The following is a 12783-nucleotide window of genomic DNA, read 5'->3' on the forward strand; positions in this document are numbered from 1 at the left end:
CATAGGCGAGCTCGTTCGAGTATTAATGCATGCCGTGATTGTTGCATCCTGTTTCATCTTTTCAGTGCTTTGGCTGGATGCATTTTCCCGATTCCATTTTTGAAACTTTTTCAAGCCTCTTCACACACAAGAACACCAGCACGGATAGAACGGTGTGTATGTGCGTTGTATGTATGGCGTTGCAAAATTAATAAAAATTAAGGATAAAAAAGGCCAACACCGAATGGAGTAATTTAGATCGCCACCGATGCACCACTTTTATCGCACTACGAAATTGGCACCACCAACAGCACATGGTTCTGCAGTGTGTGGAGCAGAATCGCACACTTCATTCGCATTTGCATTCACATTCGGGTACGAATGGAAATGCGCAGAGTGCGCCGCTACCACTTCCCGAGCTTATCGGTGCAATATAATCAGCTCATTAAAAGTGTCCTTTCGAATACGACGGCATACGGGAAAATTCGCCCAGGGAAAGCAAAAGATAAAGCGGAACAGGAGAAACGATATGGAGTCGGGATAAAAATGGTCAGGCTCCCTTCTGGATGCAAAACCAAAAGAGGAAACATTTTAGCAACCAACCATCCCGAACCACGAACGTTATCCTGACACACAATCACTGGCCACGGTGAAAAGAGCCACGTTTCGGCCGGGATGTATGTTGCAATACTATGCTGTTTGTTCGGTTTCCACTCCTTTTTTTTCAATACCCGACGAACAAAGTTGCGCGACGGCGAGTTTAGGAGCAACAATTTCCATACAAAACGCCCGGGCGATGAAAGTGCTACCCCAGTGCTCCTCTCCGCGAGTCTATACTTGCAAGCGGTAGCACAACATCGCGAACAAAACACCGCGACGAAGCGATGCATCAGGAGGAATTTCCTCATCCCACCCCTGATGGACCCATACATGCAGATAGAACTGCAACACGGAAAGGTTCGGACCAAGGCGCATTAAACAGGGTAGGTTTGGTAAATGTCGTTAAACTTTTCAAACCATAAAAACCCTGAAGTTGAATCGGAAAATTGATTCATATCAAAACTTAACCATGACTACGATGAAGGCACTTAAAAAATGAGTTATATTAAATACCAATGAAATCAGTTTTCGTAACTGCCAGTATTTTCTATGCATTGCTGCGTTAAACGCATTAAGGGACTTTCTCTCGCGCTTCTCAGGCGAAATTAAACTTCGCAGGAAGTTCTTGAACTTCTTGCTTCAGCGTATATACTCGATCAATAGGTTGAAAATTAGCACTGCACTTGTTTTATCTTGAGCAGTTGCGAGAGTCAGAACGATCTCTCGCACAGCCACCTATCGTTAACGTAACGCTATGATGTTCTTTGTGTCCGGCTGGTCAAAATTATTGTTTATTGATTACTGCGAATGCGAAAAACCCAAAACAATCGCTATACATTTCTCATAGCATGATTCATTATGATTCATAATGTAAAGAAACAAAATATTATGTCAAAAACATGGGTCTTCTATCGAGCTATTTTTTTCAGTCGTAGAAGTGTAGTGGAGACTTAAAAGACACTTTTTTAAGTGACTGAAAGCAAGATAAGTGAACCAGATCCAAATATTGCGCAAAATAAAATCAATGTGTTCAGTTTGATATCAATGATCACTTCAAACACTGCTCATAATTACCAAGCAATGAAGAAATAATAAAATATTATTTTGACAATTAATTATGAATTTGAACCAAATGTCAACAAGCCAAAGTAAACCAACCTACCGCTCTATGAGCCTTGGGCAGTTTTGCCTGCTGTCAGCAGAGTTGTTTTGATTTTGCCACCGCTTGCAGAGTGAAATTGCTGTTCACCAAAAATGTGAAGAAAATAGTAATAGAGCGGCAGTTTTCGTTAATATTCGGTAAGTAAACGTTTTTGAGATAAATGATAATCAGAAAGAATCCAAAACTGTGCTAATTTTTATGCATATTCTCTTCCAAAGTTCAACGCAAGCAGCAGCGGCACCAGAAGCCCAACCGCGGTGTCTTCACGCGGTGGAATGCAAGTTCCGTGCGGAGATGGCTGATTTTTGCAGTAAAGGCGGCTCCTGGCGAATAAGTGGTTTGTAACGTGTTGTATAAATATATTTGAATAAAAAATGTTCTTTTAATATAAAATTACGACTCAGGAATTTTCCTTTGTACATGATGACAATATATTGAAAACATCGCCTCTATTAAAACACCGCGCATTGTATAAAAAACATCGCGTCACGCCGTTTTTGTCACGCGACCTACATATTTCGCGGGTTCCATCAGTACTCTGATGATACCATGAAAAACGCTCTTTTGATAGTGCAACATGCGTATTTTTGTTACTCGGGTAGTGCAACTAGGACCAAACGTGGAGAATGGGGCTCTACCTTGGGGTGTCAGTTTTATCCTTCTCAAGCCGTAGGATAGTTGTGCGGCAAACTTAAAAGGGGGCCAACGTATTTGTTGTAACACGTCCTCAAAGGGAGCGTGGAAAAAAGGGTGTCCCAGGCGAGGGTGGGGGGGAGGGGGGGGGGGGGAATGTAAAAAGAGTGCCGCAGCAGAAATCAACCAGCGTGCTACAAATTATGGCCATCCTACAACTGTTGCCCGAAAAAGGAGAACTAAGCCCATCGTCCAGTTTTTGCTCCACGGCGAGTCCTTTCGCGATCAGAGTTCAGTGGCTTTTTCCGTGAGTTGGGGCGTTTGTGTGTGTGTGTGTGTGTGTGCCAGACGTAGTAACGAGCCAGGACGAAAACAGGGAAACAAAAACTTCTGACCGACTGACTGACCGTTGTTAAATTTCCCCCGGCTGTGTTATTTGCATTGAAAGTATTTAAAACTATTTTGTATGTTTCGTTTCGTGTTATTTTGTTTTACGAGTTCTTTTCTATGCTTTGTTTTGTTTCGCTGGTCCCCATAGATTTTTTCCCCTTTTTTTGTTTGTTTTTCAATGCACGGCATCTTTTTCAGATACTCATTTATGTCTTTCCCCATGTCGTAGATGGAGATCGCCTTTGTATCGTTGCCATTTTGATACGGCAAACCTTGCCTTTGTTCCTTTGTTCCTGTTTTATTTTCCACTCGTGTTTGTGTGCTTCTTATTCGTGAATAATTTTCACTATCTCCCGCTCCATAACTTTCCTTTCGGGATTGTTTCGTTTTTTTTGGTCGTTCGTTTTTATTTTCATCGTTCCAGAATGGCCCTACCGGCAGGTCCTGGCCGTGTCGTTTTGGTTTTGGCGCAATAGATAGATAATGAGTGCAGCATAAGGCAGCAAACCACCGCTGGAGGATATAGAGTATAAATGGACGAAATTGAGAGGAGGGTAGTTTTGTACGATTACGGTATAAAATACTATAAAATGCCTTCGAGGTGATCAGTAAAAGGTATGTTTTTATTTTTCGATTAGATTGCATAAGGTAGAGTAGAAAAGATATAAAATATCATTATGTTTTCAAGGATGGGAAATACGGTCCATCTCTGAGGTAACCTTTTCTGCAACAACTTGTTTCCCGGCTTTTCTTCTGTTAAAGTAGTACAAACTGGCCATCGAGCAGTTCAGCAAGGTAGAATTAAAAAACAACAACTAAATATATAAAAAATGCTCCTTCACGCAAAATATTTAATGTAAGTAAGTAATTACACGTCCCGCGCTACCGGTCGTCCGGTCCGATGCTGGGAGAGGGTGACCCGGGCGACATGGACACCATCCACCATTACCCTGGCAGACCGTTCCGCTTCGGCAGGCCCCCGGCAGGACACGACGCACGGACCCCGAGCACTACGGGCGGTGCAAATTGGCAATTTAATGGAGTTGCAAATAGGGAAGGACCAGTAAAGTGAAGAAAAAAGGCGCGGAGTCAACCTGAAAAGGAAAAAAACACACCGATCGTTGTTCCTCAACTGGCCAACGACAATGGATAAGCGAATGGGTGGCCAACATGTTCCATTTGTGTGTTTATGCAGATGCAAAAGGAAATGGGCAGCAAGAAACAAAAGAAGTTAAAAACACAGTGCGGTCGCTTCTAGACAATGAGAAAAACATAAAAGTGCATTGTAGTAAACTGGCAGTACTGGATAAATGTCAGCATGAACATCTGAAAAATGAACTGTTTGCAATTCTAGTTTAACAGTAAAAAAACTGGAACAGAGGTAAACACTATGATTATAAGTTTTGTTGAAATTGATAAAAATGTCTAATTTCACAGCAGAAAGAAAACAGAGTAAGGAAAAATGAAGCAACAATGCCAATAAAACCTCTTCAATCCATGGCATGAAAACAGGTCTGTAGAAAAAGCCCTTCATTCAAAAATAGCATTCAGAACAAGATTGAATAAAGAACTAAGGCTGATTGAAACATTAATATCGAGCATTTTCACAAAAAACCCATCAGGTACCTTCCGCCCTGAATGGACGCAGCCAGGAGAATATCGAATTTGCAAGAACATTCCCCCTCCGTTTGGGTTCCGTCTGGCCATCAGGGAATATTTTCCAATGTTTTCCGTACACACTACGGAACGTCTTGTGATTGTGCAGTGTGGCGCAGTGTACGCCTTGTTGTTGGTGGGGCGATGAGATTTGACAGGTACGGTAAGGCCCTGGCACCGTTCGATCCATCATTTTGGACAGAAATTGAACGAACCAGAGGGTTGTCCACACACATCTTCATTGTGCAATTCATCATCTGATTGCACTTTCTCTGCAGATTGGAAATATGTAGGGAAAGGGGGCGCTTGGGTCGCAGTTTTGTTATGCGTACGAATTCAATTGCAATGTTGCTATTTTCCTGTTGAATGACGATATTCAGGTTTGTAGTTTTATGTTCTCAATGGAAATGCTGTCTTAAGTATTGTTTATATTGATCTTTCGTACTTATTCGTCGTACTTACTTGTTATCTTTCGTACGTATTATTTTGTTTGTTTTCAAAGCCAACGTGTATTTATGGTAGAGCTTTTCAATATGCTTCGATTATATTTCTTCTGGTACAACATTTCATGCATCAATATTTATTTATTCAAACCAAGACCATCCGTGGAATGTCCTGGAACATTATTGTTTTTTGAATTCTCAATTTGCATAATATAAATACACACTTATCCTTAATACCTTCTATACAAATAAAACAATATCCACTACACACCGTTTTTAAAAATCAGTTGGATAGTTTTTCCAAAAACCTTTAGCTTATTTTTAATTAAATGAAAACTAGCAATAGTAGCTGTAATACTAGTTTAACTTGCTTATTAATTGTTATTTTTTTTTATTATAATTACACAAGGGAAAAATCAGCTCGTTAGTAGCTGAAAAAAGAATCTTGTTCGTGTTAGAGTGTTAATATGACTTGGTTCAGTATTCTTGAGTAAAGATTTAACATCCTTTGAAGGATGACATGAAGAAACAAATATGAAACATTTCGTTTTGTTTCTGAATGAATCCATACATAGAGAATATTAATGTAGTATCTTATAAATAAATCTCAATCAAAACACTGCGAAGACACCTTACTAGTTGACAGAAAAAAAGAAATGGCAATATTTTCAGAAAACTCTCTCGAATAGACTTGTGTGTGGAAAAAACGGCACACGCAGTGGACACATTCGATTCGATCAATACCATCTCTCCTGCTGCATGTATCCCAATGTCCCTTACGTTGCTCTCCAGCACGGAGCAGTCCCTGGATTTCACCCAAACACATTCATCTACGGGCTGGAAATTTAATTTCATGTGTCCAGGGGGTGTACGGTTTGGCGTTAAAGCATCCCTTTGGTGATTCACCTAATGCGTTCGTCCTTGATGATGATTTTTCCAACCAAACGCGTCCAACCTTTGAACGCGTCCTCCGTGCACTTTTCTCCGGACTTAATGCATTCCACCCACCGCACCGGCGCGATTGCTCGGCGTTGGAGTTGGTGTAACTTGTTTGAAAGCCGCCCAGCACGCATTATATTAGTCGAGTGCAATTCAGGGTCGGGAAAAGTGAATCCTCGCTTCCGACTGGCCGAAGGGGACCATTTTTGGCCTGATTAAACGGAACCAGAGCGCGATTCGATTCCTCGATTTCAGCAGGACGAATCCAGGGTAGGGCAGCCAGCACTAGCATCAACACGATCGCTACCAACAACACCACCACCATCACCACCTCGGTGTTTCGATGCTTCACCACATGCTCAACATGACCGGGCCCGGCTGGCGGCGTCGTGTATGCATTAACGCAGGACTAATGTTGATTGGCGTTTTTACGTGCCAGCTGCTCGTGTTTCAGGGTTCCCTTTTCGTCCTTTTTTCATTGCCCTGTCGCCCTGCCCTCCCTCGGAAACCCCTACCCAAATGAAGCGGGTTTTATTTGCCGTACTCTCTTCCACTTCTCTGCTTCTCCTCTTTATTTCACTTTTGTGTCATTTCGCTTGCTTCTCTTGCACTCCTTTAGCGCTAGTTTTCCTTTTAGTTCCTCGATCCGAATGTTTTATTTCCCGTTTCGGTGTTTGTGTTCGCATCCGACACACCTATACCATATCGATGCCGCTGATGTGCACGAAAGGATATTCTCCCAGCGTTGCGAGATGTCGCCTGGAAAGAAAATTATTTGTGCAAGTTTTCCCGGATGCTCGATTTGAGTATGAACAAGTTCTTTCTAGAGCACAAGAAAGTATATTACTTTTGTTGTATTCACACTGTCTTTTGCTTCTCATTCGGTTCCTACAATGTATGATCTCAATAGTTCAATTTACGCGACCTTCGCTGATTATGCTCGCTACGGTGTTGGCTAATGAATAAATGGATAAACGCGTTTAAAATGCTAAACCAACTATAGCCAGAAGCCGCCTTATGGCGTATCGTTCATTTATTTTATGAGAAAATTGAAACTCGTTAGTCATCAGGCGTGGTGGCAGTTGGTATCTCTTTTTTGATTGCCTTAAAATTTCTTTGAAGGTATTAACATGGTTTTTTAAGTTCTACTATAGCCTATGGATTGAGGAACGTTTCATTCACGAATATTCTCTTAAAAAATGCTGCAATGCTCATTAGTAGTTCTTATTAAATACTATTCTAAAATCATGGTAGCACTATTGGGAAAACTCCCATAAAATAATAAAGCATGGTTCAAGGCTTAAATTGGTATTTTCGGAGGAAACAAGAACACAGTTTGAAACTCTTTGTTCTAACTGATTGTTCCGAAATTTCAAAAAGGAAAAATGCCTTTTTTGAGAGGTGCTTGAAAAGTCTCTTCTGCCGTAAGGATACTTAACTTTTCAAGTAACCTGATAGGGGCCATATATCATAACCAGAGAGTAAAGTATGCAAAAATAAAACCAAATTGGCTACCTTTTCTGCTTCCGGTGCATTTTCGCTGCAGCGACAAACAAATCTCCTTCGTTCGTCAGCGCCCGATGGTGCCAGCATCCGTGAAAGATGTCCCCGTGGCTCAACCATGTAAAAGAAAGGAACAGATTAAAAAACCTGAAATGGTGGGAAAACAAAAACATAAAGCGAAGGAAAATACTTCATTTCCGGAAACCCCACTCCGGTGCCGGGTACGAGTGGGTCCTCCAACGGTCGTTAGTTTCAGAAGTCAACGCCGAAATCCTGGCGGCAGCGTTGGATTTGTGGTATGCCGGGTGGAAAACCTCGGCCTGCGAACGAATAGACGCATCATGCCCGGGGTGACAGGCGGATGATCTTGAGCAGTTTGCGTTGTCATATTCCTCCGATCAGGAACGATGATTTTCCTTGGGGCCCGAAAAGTGGAACCCGAAGGAACCGGGATTCAAATTAAAAGTGTCGGAAGAAACAAAAAACACCAGATGAAGACGCAGTAGATGTGTGCGTGCTGAAGCCGGCTTGTGGTGGAGAACACAGAAAAGGACATGAGGATACGAAGCGGAGGATAACGCGCGGACAGAAAATGCAACGCAAACGCTGGTCGTTACGCACACAGGCATACCAAAAGGGGAACGCGCGCGCTTCGCTTCGATGCCCTTTTGCTTCGGGATCTTTCCTGGGATAACAAAAGCGTCACTTCGTGCCCGGTGTTGGTGTGCGTGAAGTCGACGTTTTTCCCGCTTTCTGTTCCGTTCGTGTGGTTACGGATTGCGCACACTTTATTGATGTTTTGGTAATTTTTAAATGTTCGAATAACAAGTAAAAATGTTTAACATTATTTACGGAGGTATATCGTGTGTTATCTTATCTAAATGATATTTAAACGATATTGATATTTTTTTTAAAATATTTTTTTCCCGACCCTTTAAAAATTATTTTAAAAAAACCCGTTATTCACGAATGCTTGTCGAATAGTAAATAATATGCAAGGTTTGAAGTGTTGTCGCTTGTTAAACTTTATACGAAATGTTTGTGACGCTCTTGAGTTTCATAGTTAATTTCTTTCTTTTAAGAAGAGATTCGATAATTTTCTTAACAAGTAACAACAAAGGAAATTCTTTTTATTGGTGTGAGATTAAAATGAACACACTTCCGGATAAATGCAAGGAAGAAACAAGGAATCCATTTTCGACTTTAAACGAACTCCGAAAGTTTTGCTGCTAAACACGCACCCGATACTTCGGGTTTCGTTCTGGGTGCGTGTGCGTGTGGACCGGTGTGCGCATCCCTTCAGTGCAGCCGGAACAACCGACGACGACGACGACGACGACGACGACGGCAAATGCGGGCTCAACCGCGTGCCATGCAATGTTTATCGCGTTCAGTTTTTGTGTATCTCTTCGTCGGATGAGAGGGTATTTCGCTCCGGTGTGTGCTTCAGCTCCGTGAAAAGGTGAGCCGTCGATAACAGTGCGCGTCCCTTTGCAACCGAATGTTAGCATTTTGAGGTTTCTGGCCGATAGTCCCGTCCGGTTTCAGTAGGCTACGCCATTGTGTGGTGCATTTTTTTAAAACCTATTCCGTGTTGGGAATTAGCGTTTTGTAATTTTTAACTTCTTAAAATAGAAGAATGGTGTAAATTGAGTGTAATGGTTGATGTAATAGAAGTTCCGAAAGGAGGAATAAAATGAAGCAAAACACTTTGCAGGCGCGGTGTACAGAAGTGGTGTTGCAAAATAGCTGATCAACAATGTTCAGTCAGTGTCAGCTGTGTGTTTCGTTGTGTTGAATTATATTTCTGACCGGAACAAATATACAATTGTGATACTGTAAGTTTCAAGCTCGGGACTATCCTGCGCTCTTAAGACAAGGTGATAATCGAAAAGAAGAGTCCTGAGGTGTGATTTTGCACAATTCATGGTGCGTGTTGAGAAGATCCAAAAAGCATAAAACCATCCACTGCGCGTGTAGCTTTCCAACAGTTGGTTGAAGGAAACACATGTCTGGCAACAAGGTGTTCAAAAAAACCAAATGTTTCCATAAAAGGGCCTAGAAATGCAATAGCGGTTCATATCAGATAAATTATGTTTGCTCAGGTGTGAGCCAATAGAACGTTTTATGGTCGTATCGTGTCTTCATTGGATGAAATTTAAAGTACCTTCACAACGAAAACTACGTTAAACCGTCATTCATTGTGAAGTTAGTTTTGATCGTCGACAGAGAACGACAATTCAAGTGATCATTGATAAAAAAGTAGTCAGTTCTCGTGTCATTACTCAATCCCTTGTTCCCTTTCGGGCGTACGAAAAATGCACACATTTCGTCGTGTCAGAACACTCCCGGGATAGATACGAATTAAATCAAATCAATTGTGCCTAATCAAGCAAAATGGAATTGAAAAAACAAATAGATGCCAACACCAATGTGTTGCCAGCATGCGGACAAGCAGAGGATATGGAAGGAAAAATCAAAGAACGAAAACGAAATGAACCACGAACGCGCATTATGACGTGTGATATGTGCGCGGGTGTGTGTGTGTGTGTGTGTGTATGTTGCGATGTAGTTTAACAACGATAACAGAAAAGTGTGATAACAAACCGCGGTTTGGTTTGCGCCGGGCTAGGCGTTCGTTTTCCTCGCGCGGCGTCCATTCTATTTGCATACACGTACGCCGTGTTGTGCGCACAGGAACACGCACATCTTCCCGGGCCGCGGAGAACCCGTTCCGGTTTCGCCGTTGGCGCGCAAATGGTGGCAAGGGAAAATGGGCGAGCTGTTGCGTACTGCGTGTGTTTATTTGACGCGTTGCCTGCCGGTTCCTGATTGTCACTTGTTATTGCTATTATATTGCCTGGGTTTTGCCGTTTATCGTTGCCGTATTACTTTTTGTCAGCCCAAAGTAGGCCTGTGTGCGCTGGCAAAACGAAACAGAGAATGTAAAGAAAGGAAATGTTGTAAAACGGCAGGCTCGAACACAGCCAGCTGATAGAGTTGTTCGCCGTGAGGCTCTAGTGTGTCGCTGGAAAACGCTTGTGAAAATTTATTGTGCTCCCGCACGCACGCGGGCTTCTTAGCAGTGTTTTTGTGCTATAATGGGCGACTGAAAATGTGAAGAAGGAAAACAAACCAACGTTATCCTTTTTCCAATTAAATTAAGTTTCACTGCCTGCTGTGTGAAAACGATTGACGAAACCGACAACCGGAACAATTGATGATCGAAAAGCGGAAAACGAAGATACCGCTCAAGGACAAGGAATAAGTATTCTCCTCATGATGCTAATACTCCTTCTTGTCATATCTAGTTTATAATGCACTTTGTTTGTTTCAATTTTCCTTCCCAATTGACGTATTAATCTTTGATCTGCTCACTGCTGTTCCAACGTTGGAAAACCCTACCCCGAACAATGATCCTTTAAATTATGACACCTTTATCGAAAAACAACCTTTTTTTGTGGTGCTCTTCTCATTCCCGGCTCCCGAACCGCTATCGTCACGTTATTTTGATTATTTTGATTTTTCAATTACGATTATGATGAAATGGTTGGCCGATAAGCCCCCTTGACGGTGTGTGCATGCGAGTGACGATAACCGCTGGTCGACTAAAATATAGCGACCCAGCGTCCGATAACGGAAACACCACGAGGCTCACGAAAGGTGATGATGATGTTGATGATGATGGTGGTTGATGGTTGCGATGACGATTACGCAGGAAGTGATAAATTCATCGTTTGACATCATGATGGAACAAACCTGGTGGTGTTTGTGGTGGGAAAAATGGCCGACACACTTTCGGGAGGTAGTTGCAGTTTGGATTAGGTATAATTTTATCTCTTCCAAACTTTGTCCATCAAGGAATGCTCGTTAGAAAAGTGCACCTTCCGGGTGAACCATCTTGCGCAGAACAAAACAAAAAAGGTTTAGATGCTTTCCGATCCAGATCGACGTAAAATTGACAGCCCGGAAAGTGTCCCGAAAATCGGTTCGTTCCCGCAAAAAAAAAAAGAATGGATCCGAAAACCATCCCAACAATACGAAAATGCATCCTTCACGGGTCTCGTCGGTCTCGTCTTACGTTACGATGCAACCCAATACCTTAAGCCACCACCGTCCTATTTCCCACAGCACCGTGCATCCATTATTCCTGCCCTGGGGTTTCCAGAGCGCTTCCCGTTTACCATTTTCGGGTACCGCAACCTCGACGGAATCCTGTTCCCGATCAACCGATCCGATCCAACAACACCTGGACTGGATTGTCTCTCATCGAATGCACCAGAAGAAGAGGAAGAAGAGGAGGAGAAATGAACGAAGGCTAATGTCTAGTCCCGGGGCCGAAATGCGGCTGCACCGAAAGGACTTCCTTTTTCGGCCGATGCTCACCTGGTGTGTGGGTTTTGTTGAACTTTTCCTCTACATGTCACAATTTCCGCGCTTCTTCACCAAGTTTTTAGTAAGAGCGTGAGAAGGTGTGAGAAGGCCCTTTGGGGAAGTGAATGAACTTTACCAACCATCAAATGCTTCGTCTGCCGGTTTGATCGAGTCCGTTTCTCTGTTTTCTATTATTCCCTCGGGAAAGCCGACTCACTATCTCGTCTCAATATTCGTTGGGGATCTGATGGATCGTGGTTGATCAATGTTTTATCTTGTTTACTCGAACGTTGGAAGCCCTTTTCAGACTTTGGGATTTGTGTTTACGCACCTGGTCGTTGTGTGTGCACGTTTGTCAATAGTGTTAGTCATCGTTTTATCAATCTCTTCTTGTTGATGACCGTGATACTAGCATTTCGCAATCAGTATTATACTTTGTTTTATTGACTTGAAAAATTGTTACATAAAAATTGTGAAAAACCTACTTTCAATTACACTTTGTGCGATCTGTTCAGCGGAGGGAGGAAAATGCAGTATAAATGGAGTGCCCTTCTGGCGGCAGAAGTGGATTTTCAACCTCTTCGTAGTTCATTCCACCCGGCCAGTGCAAAAATGCAAAGCCCCCCTCATTCTGGAAGGTTCAAGGACCTCTTCATCGGATATTGTGTATTTCGTGAAAAATGGGCGCCTCCCTTACGCGATGCAACATGCAACAATCGTTCACCAGCGAGCATTTTAACACACAACACACACACATACTAACGTTCGCTGTCAACTTTCCACCAGCTCCATGAAAAGTGACAGTGAATCGGCGTGAAAGGGGATTTTTCCGTAAACCCTTTTCTCGTCCTCACCTTCCTTGTCCCGCCTGAGAGAGTAAGGTTTATCTCCCGAATGGCACGTTTTTCCTCAAGCGGAAGGAATTTCAACTGCCGTGTTGTGGATGGGGGCGGTTTTGGGGTTGGAAAATGGTTGGAGCCACTTGTTTTTGGGACGCTTCAGAAGTTCGTTTTGTAGAACACCCCCCCGAAGTTGAACGACGTTGAGTTCCGAGTTCTTTTTTTCCTCCCTCAATTAGGTGGGGAGGTTTTCCGTGCACTTATC

This window comes from Anopheles ziemanni, chromosome 2, assembly GCF_943734765.1.
Source record: "Anopheles ziemanni chromosome 2, idAnoZiCoDA_A2_x.2, whole genome shotgun sequence".
In the NCBI taxonomy this organism is placed as follows: Eukaryota; Metazoa; Arthropoda; class Insecta; order Diptera; family Culicidae; genus Anopheles; species Anopheles ziemanni.